Source organism: Budorcas taxicolor, chromosome 6, assembly GCF_023091745.1.
Source record: "Budorcas taxicolor isolate Tak-1 chromosome 6, Takin1.1, whole genome shotgun sequence".
NCBI classification, from domain to species: Eukaryota; Metazoa; Chordata; class Mammalia; order Artiodactyla; family Bovidae; genus Budorcas; species Budorcas taxicolor.
This window is the reverse complement of record NC_068915.1, coordinates 38,579,001-38,594,874: the sequence shown is the minus strand read 5'-3', so window position 1 is coordinate 38,594,874 and position 15,874 is coordinate 38,579,001.

Sequence of the window (15,874 nt, the reverse complement as noted above, 5' to 3'; positions counted from 1 at the left end):
GAGACAGGGATCAAGACCATCTCCATGGAAAACAAATGCAAAAAAGCAAAATGCCTGTCTGGGGAGGCCTTACAAATAGCTGTGAAGAGAAGAGAGGTGAAAAGCAAAGGAGAAAAGGAAAGATATACTCATTTGAATGCAGAGTTCCAAAGAATAGCAAGAAGAGATAAGAAAGCCTTCTTCAGCGATCATTGCAAAGAAATAGAGGAAAACAACAGATTGGGAAAGAATAGAGATCTTTTCAAGAAAATTAGAGATACCAAGGGAATATTTCATGCAAAGATGGGCTCGATAAAGGACAGAAATGGTATGGACCTAACAGAAGCAGAAGATATTAAAAGAGGTGGCAAGGATACATGGAAGAACCGTACAAAAAAAGATCTTCCCGACCCAGATAGTCATGATGATGTGATCACTAATGTAGAACCAGATATCTTGGAATGTGAAGTCAAGTGGGCCTTAGAAAGCATCACTACCAACAAAGCTAGTGGAGGTGATGGCATTCCAGTTGAGTTGTTTCAAATCCTGAAAGATGATGCTGTGAAAGTGCTGCACTCAATATGCCAGCACATTTGGAAAACTCAGCAGTGACCACAGGACTGGAAAAGGTCAGTTTTCATTCCAATCCCAAAGAAAGGCAATGCCAAAGAATGCTCAAACTACCACACAATTGCACTCATCTCACATGCTAGTAAAGTAATGCTCAAAATTCTCCAAGCCAGGCTTCAGCAGTATGTGAACAGTGAACTCCCTGAGGTTCAAGCTGGTTTTAGAAAAGGCAGAGGAACCAGAGATCAAATTGCCAACATCCGCTGGATCATCAAGAAAGCAAGAGAGTTCCAGAAAAACATCTATTTCTGCTTTATTGACTATGCCAAACCCTTTGACTGTGTGGATCACAATAAACTGTGGACAATTCTGAAAGAGATGGGAATACCAGACCACCTGACCTGCCTCTTGAGAAATCTGTATGCCGGTCAGGAAGCAACAGTTAGAACTGGACATAGAACAACAGAGTGGTTCCAAATAGGAAAAGGAGTATGTCAAGGCTGTATATTGTCACCTTGTTTATTTAACTTATATGCAGAGTACATCATGAGAAGCGCTGGACTGGAAGAAACACTAGCTTGGATCAAGATTGCCGGGAGAAATATCAATAACCTCAGATATGCAGAGGACACCACCCTTATGGCAGAAAGTGAAGAGGAGCTAAAAAGCATCTTGATGAAAGTGAAAGAGGAGAGTGAAAAAGTTGGCTTAAAGCTCAACATTCAGAAAACGAAGATCATGACATCCGTTCCCATCACTTCATGGGAAAGAGATGGGGAAACAGTGGAAATGGTGTCAGACTTTATTTTGGGGGGCTCCAGAATCACTGCAGATGGTGACTGTAGACATGAAATTAAAAGACGCTTACTCCTTGGAAGAAAAGTTATGACCAACCTAGATAGCATATTCAAAAGCAGAGACATTCCTTTGCCGACTAAGGTCTGTCTAGTCAAGACTATGGTTTTTCCTGTGGTCATGTATGGATGTGAGAGTTGGACGGTGAAGAAGGCTGAGCACCGAAGAATTGATGCTTTTGAACTGTGGTGTTGGAGAAGACTCTTGAGAGTCCCTTGGACTGCAAGGAGGTCCAACCAGTCCATTCTGAAGGAGATCAACCCTGGGATTTCTTTGGAAGGAATGATGCTAAAGCTGAAACTCCAGTACTTTGGCCACTTCATGCGTAGAGTTGACTCATTGGAAAAGACTCTGATGCTGGGAGGGATTGGGGACAGGAGGAGAAGGGGACGACCGAGGATGAGATGGCTGGATGGCATCACGGGCTAGATGGATGTGAGTTTGAGTGAACTCCGGGAGCTGGTGATGGACAGGGAGGCCTGGTGTGCTGCGACTCATGGGGTTGCAAAGAGTCAGACACGACTGAGTGACTGAACTGAACTGAACCTTTATTTCCATCCATAGGCCCCAGTTTTATTTTTCTCCCCAAAATAGTTTACCAAAAGCTCTAAGGGAGTCATGCCCCTGATATTCTGAAATAAATATAAACTCCTAACAGTCAGTAGAAAAAGGAAAAGACTTTAAAAAGGAGTTTCTGAATAAAGATATCAGGATTTACACTCAGTGAACAAAAACTGGCGAGCAAACAGTCTCAGGAAAGTGGTGATAAAACCACCAAGCTAATATGTTAATAAATGTTTTATTTTAGAATAGTTTTAGATTGTCAAGAAAATTGTGAAAATAGTACTGAGAGCCTCCAAACCAGTTTCTCTTTAGTATTTTACATTACTATGGTATTTGTTATAATTATTAAACCAATATTTAGATATTATCACTAAATAAAGTTTATACCTTTTTTCAGCCTTCCTTAGTTTTTTGTTTTTGTTTTTCTACTTAATGTTAGTTTTCTGTTTCAGAATTCCATCCAGGATACCACATTAAATTTTCATGTCTCTGAAATACACTTTTGGCTGTGACAGTTTCTTAGCCTTTCCTTGTTTCTGATAACTATGACAGTTTTGAGAAGTATTGATCGGTTTCTTTGTAGAATGTTCTTCAAATAGAATTTGTATGATGCTTTTTTCATTATTAGAATGAGGTTATATGTTTGGGGGATTAAGACCACAGAAGCGCCATTTTCATCAAATCAAGAGTACACACTATCAGCATGACTTAGCACTTGATCACCCAGCTGATGTTAAACTTCCTCAACTGCCTGAGTCAATTTTTGTTAGGTTTCTTCATTCAAAATTACCCTCTTCTCCCTTTCCATCACACTAGTTGGAAGAATGTCATAAGCACTGCCCACACCTAAGTGGAGAGTTATGCCCCACCTCAATGAGGGAAGTATCTACATGAATTATCTGGAATTCATCTGCATGCATAATGTGTCTCTTCTCCATCATGGATTTATATTGGTACAGACTCATAGCAATTTATTTTATGCCTTCAGTTCAGTTCAGTTCAGTCGCTCAGTCGTGTCCAAATCTGCAACCCCATGAATCGCAGCACGCCAGGCCTCCCTGTCCATCACCAACTCCCGGAGTTCACTCAGACTCACGTCCATCAAGTCCATTGAACTCCCTTTCCAACAGTGAAAAGCCTGGCCACCACCATTCACCATTTACTTAATTGTCTTACTTCAAATATAAATGTAGAGCTGCTCCACAATTGCTAACCTGTATTCTTGTCATAAACTACTTTATCAACTGGAATGCAGTATATACATGCTTCTCCTTTTTCCTTCCATCTTATGGACTGAGCTAAATCTGAAGTTACTTAGGTCAATTCCTTTCCTCCTTACATCTTCAGAAGATTGTTTTATAATTTGAAATATAGTTACACTATTTTCTATTTTGCCACACTCTTCATTCTATCATGGGATCTCCCAACCTCTAAAATAATTTTTAAATGTATATACATTAAGGTTCCCTAATGTGCAGTACAGTTCTGTGGGTTTTGACAAATGCATAGTATCATGTATCTATTATAGTAACATACGTAATAGTTTTACACCTTAAAAAATATCTTGTGCTTCACTCAATTCAACCCTCCATCCTCCCAGTAAACTCGTAGTAGCCATTGATCTTTTGTATCATCTTTATAGTTTGTCCTTTCCAGATTATCATATAACTGAAATCACACAACATGTAGCCTTTACAGACTGGTTTCTTTCAGTTAGCAATATGTGCTTAAGATTCATTTGTATCTTATTATTGCTTGTGCACTGATTTCTTAACAAATACTTTTCTTTTGTATGAATTACCACAATCTTTTTATCTGTTTGGGCTTCCTTGGTGGCTCAGATGGTAAAGCGTCTGCCTGCAATCTGGGAGACCAGGGTTTGATCCCTGGGTCAGGAAGATCCCTGGAGAAGGAAATGGCAACCCACTCCAGTATCCTCGCCTGGAGAATCCCATGGACAGAGGAGCCTGGTAGGCTACAGTCCACAGGGTTGCAAAGAGGCAGACACGACTGAGCGACTTCACTTTTATCTGTTTATCTATAAAGGACATTTTAGTTGTCTCATGATTCTGATGATTATGGATAAAGCATCTGTAAACATTCATATGCAGATTTCTGTGTCAGACAGTCAGTCAGTTCAGTCGCTCAGTCGTGTCCAACCTTTGCAACCCCATGAATCACAGCACGCCAGGCCTCCCTGTCCATCACCATTCCCCGGAATCCATCGTGTTGGTGATGCCATCCAGCCATCTCATCCTCTGTTGTCCCCTTCCCCTCCTGCCCCCAATTTCTCCCAGCATCAGAGTCTTTTCCAATGAGTCAACTCTTCGCATCAGGTGGCCAAAGTACTGGAGTTTCAGCTTTAGCATCATTCCTTCCAAAGAACACCCAGGGCTTATCTCCTTCAGAATGGACTGGTTGGATCTTCTTGAAGTCCAAGGGACTCTCAAGAGTCTTCTCCAACACCACAATTCAAAAGCATCAATTCTTCGGGGCTCAGCTTTCTTCACAGTCCAACTCTCACATCCGTACATGACCACTGGAAAAACCATAGCTTGATTAGACGGACCTTTGTTGGCAAAGTAATGTCTCTGCTTTTGAATATGCTATCTAGGTTGGTCATAACTTTCCTTCCAAGGAGTAAGCGTCTTTTAATTTCATGGCTGCAGTCACCATCTGCAGTGATTTTGGGGCCCAAAAAGATAAAGTCTGACACTGTTTCCATTGTTTCCCCATCTATTTCCCATGAAGTGATGGGACCAGATGCTATGATCTTCGTTTTCTGGATGTTGAGCTTTAGGCCAACTTTTTCACTCTCCTCTTTCACTTTCATCAAGATTTCTGTGTGGACAAGTTTTGAAGTCACTCAGGCAGATGTCTATGGCATTCAGTTGTTTTGCCCCCATCACATCACAGGACTATGGCTTACTATGTAGGAAACTGCTGCATTGTCTTTTAAAGTGACTGGACCATTTTGCATTCCGAGTAGCAATGAATAGAGTTCTTGTAGCTCTGTATCCTCATTAGCAATTGGTATTGCCAGTTTCATTTATTTTCTCCAATTTAATATGTGTGTTCTCTAATTTTTAACCCAATAATTTTGCTGCTGTTACAGTAACAGGCTGCTTAGGTAACTGGCATAAATTGGAAAGCCAGAAACCAGTTACTTTTCATACCACTTTGAACATGAGAGGAGAACTGTCCATATGAGGAGGGCTAGTATACCTAGATAGTTGAGTACATGGAACAATAACAAATCCTCAGCATCGCATTCGAAAAAAAAAATTCTTTTTTAATTGGTAGAGGACAGGAAAACAACTTAATTATTTTCCAATAGCATTCAATTACCTCATAAATTCTCTACAAATTTGTATTTACATTTCTATTAGTTATCAATTTGTTTAAATGTGGTTTCTTCCCAGTCTATTTCATCTTTATTGTTGAAAATCATCTTACACATTGGAGGAATTTATTCTTCTCAATTAAAAAAATTAAAAATAATTTTCCGAGTGATCCCTCCCCAAAAACTGTGCTAGAATTTATTAGGATTGCTTTGAATTTCCTGACTGATTTGAAAGAAATGTATTTGTTTACAATGAAAAATCACCCTCTTCATGAACACAGCATGTTTCACCATTTAATTCTTATTTTAAATACTTTAAGGTAACTAACATTTTCTCCATAAATCTTTTATTTATTTATTTTTTACATTAGGCCCTTGTTGGTTATCTATTTTAAATATAGCAGTGTTTATACACTTTGTTAGACATTCCCTGGATATTTCACCATTTTTGTTGCTTTTATAAATGGTATAGTCTTCTTATGTGCGTGCAGCCACTCGGTTGTGTCTAATTCTTTGTGATCCCATGGACTGTAGCCCTCCAGGTTCCTCTGTACATGGGCTTTCCGAGGCAAGAATGCTGGAGTGGGTTGCCATCTCCTTCTCCAGGGGATCTTCCCAACCCAGGGACTGAAACTGCATCTCTTGTATTTGCAGGCCGATTGTTTACCACTTGAGTCACTTGGGAAGCTAGATTAATCTTCACTTCTTTTACTGGTGAATCCCACTGATTTTTATTGTTGATTTTAGATCCAGCCTTTTTTGCTTTATTTTCTTGGTTTTCACACTTTGATAATTTTTTTTTTTATACAAATAACATCTTCTTAAATTAAAAAAAAAATTCTTTCTCTTTCTTTCCAATCTTTATATTTCATGGGGCTTTTTCTTATGTTATTACTTTGATGAAGACCAGTAGTAGGTTTACCAACTGTCCAGGTTGCTTGTGCCTAAGAAGGTTTCTACTTTACTTTTAATACTACAGCTGCCCAGTCAAACCACTCAGGTTTCCAGAGATCGAGGAGTTTTCCAAGATGTACTGTTAAATCTGGTAAAGCTCTGGGGAAAGCAGGATGACTTGATCATCTTGCCTATAGAAACTGGCTGAGTGGTGGCATAAACAATGAGAATCACTGTCTCGCTTCCTATATTAAATGTAATGTGGCTGATGATTTCCATTAAATAGGAAATCCTACTCTTATAGGGTTTTTTTTTAATAGTCTTTTTTAAGTTAAGGAAATTAATTTCTAGTCTTTGCTTTCTAACTATTTTAAGCATGAATTAATTATTGACATTTATCCAGTTCTCTGTATATACCTGTCAAGACGATGGATTTTGTTCTGGACTGAATCATCCTGGCATTTTGGGGACAGATGCTATTACATTATAATACAATTGTTATGCCCTGTTATATTTGCTTAGCTAATATTTTCTTTTGGAAGGTCACATCTATGTTCATTAGTGGAACTGGCCAAAAAACTTCACAATTCATTAATTTGATTAATTTAAAGTTTCCTTTTTAACATTTTTTGAAATAATGTATATAAAAAATAAATTATTTCATCCCTGACAGCTTGTTTGAATTCATGTGTAAATTTACCTTGGATTAGAGGATAAGAGAAATTTTGAAAATTCATGTCAGTTACTTTAGTGGTTATTAGTCTATTCTAGTTTTCCCTGCTTTTGTCTTTTTTACCACTTGAGGGGAAACTTATCTCTTATTGTTATTGATTTTAAAATTTATTCAAGCAGTATTTGTAATATATTCTTTTATTGTCAGCTCCATTGAGATATAACTGACATAAAACATTGTGTGTAAATTCAAGGTAAACAATGTGTTGATTTGATATACTTCCACATTTCTATATAATCAGTGCTGCAGTGTTAGTTAATACATCTATCACATCGCAAAACTACCATTTTTTTTCTGCAATGAGACTATTTAAGATCTACTCACTTAGAAACTTTTAAGTGTATAATACAGTGTTGGTAACTATAATCACATTGTTGTACATTAACTCCTCAGAATTTTTTCATCTTCTAACCAGGAATTTGTACCCTTTGAACATTCCCAGTTCTGCCTCTCAGCCCCTAGTAATCACCATTCTACTCTGTTCCTACAAGTGTGGTGTTTTAGATTCCACATATAAGTGATATCATAAATGTCTTAAATATGTACCATGTGTATAATTATCTTTAATTTCTCACTCTACATTTTGTTTATTTAAATATTCTATCATTTTTTTTCTTATATGTCCTGTCATTGTTTTACCTGTCCATCCCTTGAAAGAGCAAGTTTCAGGAGTTATGAATCATGTCTAAATTCTTTTGATCATATTTTATTCAATTCTACTTTTACCTTTATTATTTCTTTTTTTTTTTTCTTGATTCTTAGGACTTATTCATCTGCTCATTACCTCACTTCTTAATTTGAATGCTGAGCTAATTTATTTTAATAGTTCTTTTTCTCTGATAAATGTTTCAAATTCATTAATTTCCTTCTAATCAGCATCTCACAGGTGTTAACATGCAGAGTTTTCATTGCCATTTAGCCTAAATATTTTGTAGTTTTCCTTATTGTTTTCTCTTTTTATTTAATACTATGAATGTTATGTTTAGTATGCTGTCTAAACTTTAGGCTTTATTGTTCATTCCCAATTTTCTTAAATTAAGAACATATTTCATGTTCTGAATGATACTGAGTTTTGGAATTTATTAAGGCCCTCTTGTCTAGTGAATTTTGTGAGACCTTATACTTGATAACTTGATTAATTTATAGGTTATACTTGATAAAGTTATAGATTCAGTTTTTTCAATGGTTTGAAGATATTTTATCACTGTCTTCTTGCATCCAGTGTTACTGTTGAAAAGACTGATATCATCACTTACTTTGTAGGTATCTGGGTTTTCCTGCCTGAAGCATTTGGAAGCTATTATTGTCTTTTATGCCCTCAAAAATCATTATAAGGGTCTAAGTGTAGCTTTTTCTTATCAATTCTATCAGCACCTAAGGATTTATATCTTTGTCCAATTCTAGGAATTTCTTACTATTATTCTTAATATATATACTTAATATAATATACTTAATATATATACTTAATATATTATTATTTCTTAATATATATAGGATATACTATAATATTACCTTCTCTCCTCCATTTATTCTTTGCTCTTCTTCTGAAAGTCCTTTTAGTTAGCCATTGATATATCTACTTCTATCTGCTACCTTAATCCTTCTTTCACTTTTTCCATTATTATTTCCTGACATATTCCAGGAGAGCTCTTCACCTTTGTCATATAGTTCACTTATTTGTTTTTCAGCTATATGAAGTTTATTATTCAAGATACCAATGCAGCAATTTAGTTTAACAATATTATTTTTCAAATCTAACTCCTTCAGCTGTTTCTTCATAACTATCTGCTCTACTTCATGTTTCCCATATTCTCTGTTATATCTCTGATAGCATAAACTATGTTTACTTTAACTCTTTCCTGTGTATGTTCCATTAATTCTACTTCCTCTTTTATGCATATTCTAATTGTGCCTTTCCTTCCAAGGACTTGTTCTTCTTACCTGTCTCATGATTTCTCCATGATACATTTTTAGTTCTTATTCTTCTAGACTGAGGTATGAAAGGGCCTATAATATCTCCCTGGGAGTGATGGTAAGATTCCAGGTGCCAGGCTTTAAAATCCAGAGTTGGGACCCTCTAGCACATTAATTATGTGGTAGTTTCTCAACTATTCTTCTTTCAAGGATTTATGCATGATAAATCCTTGGAATCTATTCCAGGAGCTAGGAATTGTTTAAAAGGGTCATAGGATATTACTATAAGCTTATTTTAGCTAAAAAGACGTACAAATATATGGAGACTAGAAGAGTCTACTTTAAGAATCTTAGGAAATCAGCTATGGTCACCAAATCTATGACAAAGGAGGCAAGAATATACAATGGAGAAAAAAAAACCTTTTCAATAAGTGATTCTGGGAAAATTGGACAGCTACATGTAAAATAATAAAAACTAAAATACACCCTCACACTACACACAAAAATAAACTAAAAATGGATTAAAGACCTAAATGTAAGTTTGGACACTATAAAACTCTTAGAGGGAAACATAGGCAGGAAAACATTGACATAAATTGAAGCAAGAAATTTTTTGACCTATCTATTAGAATAATGAAAATAAAAACAAAAGTAAATGGGATCTAATTAAACCTAAAGTCTTTGAATATGCAAAGGAAACCATAAACAAAACAAAAAAACAATTCTCAGAATGGGAGAAAATATTTGAAATGAAGCAATTGACAAGGGATTAATCTCCAAAATAAACAAAGAGCTCATGCAGTTTGGTATCCAAAAAAAAAAAAAAAAACCCAATCAAAAAATGGATAGAATAACTAAATAGACAGTTCTCCAAAGAAGACAGACAGATGGCCAAAAAGGACATGAAAAGATGCTTAACATCACCAATGATTAAAGAAATACAAATCAAAACTACAATGAGATATCACCTCATACTGGTCAGAATAGTCATCATCAAAAAATCTACAAACAAGAAACGCTGGAGAAAGTGTGGAGAAAAGGAAACTCTCCTACATTGTTGGTTGGAATGTAAACTGGCACAGCCACTATGGAGAACAGTACGGAGATTCCTTAAAAAACTAAAAATAGAGCTACCTTATGATACAGCAATCCCACTCCTGGGCACATATCCAAAGAAAAGCATGGTTCAAAAGGATTCACATGTCCCAGTGTTCACTGCACCACTATTTATTAATATAATAGCCAGAACACGGAAGCAGTCTAAACGTCCATCAACAGAAGAATGGATAAAGAAGATTTAGTACATATATAAAATGGAATATTATTTAGCCTTAAAAGAACAAAATAATGCTATTTTCAGCGACATGGATATACCTAGAGATCATCATTCTGAGTGAAGTGGGTCAGACAGAGAAAGACAGTATCATATGATATTGCCTATACGTGGAATCTTCCCCCCAAAATGTACAAATTAACTTATTTATGAGACAGAAGTAGAGACACAGAATTAGGAAAAAAAATATCATGACCAGAGGATAGGGTGGTAGGGACGAATTGGGAGATTGGGATTGACATATACACACCACTATATATAAAACAGATAACTCATAAGAACCTACAGTATACCACAGGGAACTCTATGCAATGCACTGGAATGGCTTGCATGGGAAAAGGATCTTCAAAAAAAAGGAGGAGATATATGTAAAGGTATAACTGATTCACTTTGCTGTGCACTTGAAACTACTACACTCTGTATTAATAAATCAAACATGTCCCAATAAAATTTGTTTAAAATATTGGTTCCACGTAAATGTATTCTAAGTTGCTAAAACTATAGTGAACTCCGGGAGCTGGTGATGGACAGGGAGGCCTGGTGTGCTGTGATTCATGGGGTCGCAAAGAGTCGGACACGACTGAGCGACTGAAATGAACCGAACCGAACCGAACCGAACGCTAGAATGTGGCACTGATGAGTCCTCTGAGTATAGAAAGGCCTGTCTTACATATTAAATTTATATATTTTCCTAAATATTCCCCAGAGCCATCCCTAATTTTGAGGAGGAAATAGAGAAACATTTTTCCCTAATCAACCATAGTAGACACTCTAAAATGTGTCTAGCAGGTGAAAACAATAAATCCTATTAGCTGAAATAAAAAGTATAGGCTATGATGATCTATAAATATTGGTTACCTGCCATAATACAGCTTTTATAGAAGGAGGAAATGGAAGGATAGTTATGCAATTATGACTATTAGACATCTGACTAGGGCAACTATAGTACTCAATTTCCTGTCAGTAAAGCGATAGTAATATTTGATCCACATATGCCCTCATACTAATAGTAAAATAGCTGCTTTAAAAGGAAGTAAATTTCATGGGGCATTTATAGCTTAATGGTTAAAGGCCGAGGCATTCTTGTCAGTGGGCTAAAGTTTCAGGGCTGACACTTCACAGTTGTATGATCTTGGACAAGTGACTTCACCCCCTTGTATTTATTTCCTTATTGGTAAAAGAGAATTGACAACAGCCCATACCTCTATAGGGATGTTATGGGAATTTAACAAAGTGCCTACAAAACACAGGGCACACGGTGAAAAGTAAGAATGTAGACGTGTTAGTTGTTTAGTTGTGCCCAGATTTTTGTGTCCCCAGGGACTGTAAGCCATCAGGCTCCTCTGTCTATGGAATTTTCTAGGCCAGAATACTGGAGTGGGTAGCCATATCCTTCTCCAGGGGATCTTCTGGACCCTGGGATCAAACCCATGTCTCTTGCACTGAAGGTAGATTCTTTACCATATGAGCCGCCTTTATTGTTTTTCTTGTGTGAACATGAATATCAAGCATAACATATAGACTTTTAAAATATGGTGGGTATTGGTCAAAGATTAGAGTCTGAGCACTTCAAAGAAACATTTCTTTCCTCTAAGCAATTGAGTAATCATTTAACTCAGTCAGTAGACAGAATGCAATTTGCAATTCAACATCAATTAAGAGCTCTGAACAGGGAAGAGATATGATCAAAGTGAACATGAAAATAGGTATGCAATAGTTTGAAAAGCAAAATCTCAATTCACCATAAACTTGGAAGAACAGTTGCCAGCAGGAGCCAGGAAGCACCTTTACAATGTTTATGTTTTTAATATGAATTGAGATACCACTTAACCTAAAATTTATTTTATATCCTCAATACTATAACACTACAGAGAGAAGACAGTTCTGATTGTTTACAATAGATGTAATTCTGATATAATTTGTGGCCAGTTCAAGAAAAACTTAAGTAAATAACAATGATATCAATCCAGAAAAATAATCAAGGGAAATCAAGAATGGACCAAGGCAGGAATTTACCTTAACAACTCTTGGTTAAGAGTTTCATCCACATTTGAAATTAAAGTTTGGTTTATGAAATTAATAATTTTAATAGTTAAGTGAGAAAGAGTTAAAAAATGACTGAGGCAGTTGTGTGTGTAGGTGTGTGCGTGCACGCGCATGTGGTAGGAAGAATAACAGCCCCCTAAGATGTTCATATCCTAGTTCCCAAATTTGTGAATATGTTATATTACATGGCAAAATTGTGTTGAATGCTTTTATCTGTTTAGGGGCAGATGGAATTAATGTTGCATATCCGCTGTACTAAAAAGGTGAGATTTTTCTGGATTATCCAGGTAGCTAGCAGGACACACAGCAACCCAATCCCATGTTCTTGCCTGGAGAATCCCATGCACAGAGAAGACGGGCAGGCTACAGTCCATAGGGTTGCACAGAGTTGACATGACTAAAGTGACTGAACACGCACAGCACACACTGTGTAGTCACACAAGTCCCTAAGAGTAGAGAGCCTTTCCACACTGGGTTGGAGAGATGTGGTGTGAGGACTGAGCTGCTCTTGCTGGCTTTGAAGAGAGAGGACAAAGCCACAAGCCAAGGAATGTGGTAGCTTCTAAAAGCTGGGAACCACCCTCAAGTAACAGCCAGCAAAAAACAGGATCTCAGTTGTATCACTCCAAGGAATAAGATTATGCCCACAACTTAAATGAGTAAAGAAACAGCTTGTCCCCTAGAACCTCCAGAAAAACAAGCTGGCCAGGCAGCACCTTGACTGTAGGGCAGTGAGACCGGTGATGGAATTCTGACCAAGAAACTTTAAGATAATAAATCTGTGTTATTTTAAGCCATTAAGCCCATATACGGTAAACTGCTGTGGCAGCAACAGGAAACCAACACTAGAGAAAGACAGAGATTTTAAGAAGACACCTGCAGAAACAGTGAAACTCAATTTTATTACAAAAGCTAATAAGTAAAAATGACACAGGACCCTGTGTTGGGGTCCTAGCAAAAACCTCAGAAGGCATGCCCACATTCCTATTCTTGAAAGCAGGTCTTTCCTCTTCTTGTGTATTATCCTTCCATCCCAACTCTGCTCTGCAGCACACACAGAGGGGCTAAGCAAGCCCCATGAGGACAGAATACTCACAGAAATGCTGCTCAACTACATGCTAAGTCCTGGCACCAGAACTGTGAATGCTAAGATCAAGGAAGGGCCACTCAGCTCCAAACAAAGGCACTTCTCTGTCAGGAGTAGAATTCTAAGATCACTTTGAAAGTTTAAAATTGCATGTAATTCAAATTATGCTTGATAAATCTCTTAAATTACCCATAAAGCGTATTTTAGATTGTTTTGTGTATTTAACTCAACAATGTAATGGGTGTATGTGAACGTGTAGTGGTTTAATTTATATGAGGAATATATATATATACAAAATATTATTCTACACAGTTTCTTTATTTTTCCAAACATAATTGAATGAAGAGTAAGCTCAGTGCAGCCCCACAGTATATACAAATGTATTATTACATACATTTATTCACAAAGGATGTATAGTAGTTAGGTAAGTGGTAAGCTATAAACACACATACAACTGTGGATAAAGACAGTCATCCTTGACTTCTGCACTTCTCTTTCAACCTACATGTGAAGGGTTGGCAAATTTTTCCAGTTTTACCTTCATGTGAATCCATTTTAACCATCTCCACTGCTGGTTCAAATCACCATCATCTCCCACCCAAATCATTGGGCCAGTCTACTTAATGATTTTCCTGTTTCAGTCTTGATGTCCTCAATCTATTCTCAACACAGCTACCAGAGTGACACTGTTAAAACAGGTTGGATCAAGTCCCTGCAGATGATTCCACCTGAATGGCAGAAAGTGAAGAGGAACTAAAGAGCCTCTTGATGAGGGTAAAAAGGGAGAGTGAAAAAGCTGGCTTAAAACTCAGCTTTCAAAAACAAAGATCATAGCATCTGGTCCCATCACTTCATGGCAAATAGATGGGAGAAAAGTGGAAGCAGAGACAGACTTTATTTTCTTGGGCTCCAAAATCACTGTGGATGGTGACTGCAGCCATGAAATTAAAAGACACTTGCTCCGTGGAAGGAAAGCCATGACAGATCTAGAGAGCGTATTCAAAAGCAGAGACATCACTTTGCCAGCAAAGTCCGTCTAGTCAAAGCTATGATTTTTCCAGTAGTCATGTATGGATGTGAGAGTTGGACCATAAAGTAGCCTGAATGTTGAAAAATTGATGCTTTTGAATTGTGGTGCTGGAGAAGACTCTTGAGGGTCCCTTGGACAACAAGGAGATCCAACCAGTCCATCCTAAAGGAAATCAACCCTGAATATTCATTGGAAGGATTGATGCTAAAGCTAAAGCCCCAGTACTCTGGCCACCTGGTGTGAAGAGCTGACTCACTGGAAAAGACCCTGATGCTGGGAAAATGAAGGCAAAACAGGAAGAGAGCCAGCAGAGGATGAGATGGTTAGATAGCATCACCAACTCAATGGACATGAGTTTAAGCAAACCCTGAGCCTAGCGTGCCATGGTTCACAGGGTTGCGAAGAGTCAGACGTGACTTAGCAACTGAACAACAACAACATAGGGGCTAAGGCAACAGTTCTGGTCCAGGATCAGTCTTATTGGCCATATTGTCATTTGCCAGGGTGCCCACACTTTCCTTTACTTATTACTGATGACAGAAAGTCCATGATTTTGATTATGTGCTTGTTCAAAGTAGTCTCTGAGGTCTGAGTCTTCATTAAACTATTTCTGGGGAAGGATTTGCCACCTTCTAATATGTGCTACCTATTGCTGATCATCTGCTTTAGTTATTAACAAAAATGGCTTTTGGATCAATATTCTACTTCAATAATCTTAGTTAGCTACATTATTTCAATCTTTTCTACCTTCTGGCATCATTAATATTAGTATACTTGTTGTGGTTAGAAGAAGGATGCTTTAATATTTTTTACCAAGTAAAGTTACTTCCTGCTGGAAGGCTAAGTGGAGGGTAAATCTACCATTGCCCAGACTCCTGAGCAGTGTGACGCTTCCTCTATAAGATTTGTCACTCTTCCTCCTGGTGCTAAAACAGCTAAGGGGCATCATCATTTAAGAAGTCCATTTCCCAATATAATTCCAGTCTTATCTAAACAAGCCTCATTTCACTTTACCCTCCTCTCTTTTTCTTCCCCTTCTTGTTCAGTGTGTCATGAAGACTTCTTGAAGGCTCAGAGAAGAAAAGAAAAAAGGGGTAAAATAGGGGGAATGGGAAGAAAGAAAGAAGGAGGGAATGAGGGAAGTTGAATACAGCTCTTACTTTGTCATTCATTGTGATAACATTTTCATATAAATAATTCCATCTAATCTTTGTTAAATGGGTATTATTTCCTCCTTTTTACAGAATGAAAAAACCAGACTGGGACAGGCTGAATGAATTATTCAGAGTTATAATGAGAGTAATGACTCCATTGATGTTTCTACAAGTTTTCTTTAAAAGTAAGCTATGTTTTGAATTGTTTTCATTGTGAGTGTTGTTCTGCTGCTGACTTTAGTTTATTTTAAGCAATTATCATATGTGATGAGCTTATGTACATTTAAAAAATTCTTATTAAATTCCAAGAAGAAAATGTGTTAAAATTACCCCCAAAATTGATCTACACAATTAGTTAATTTCTAAAGAAAA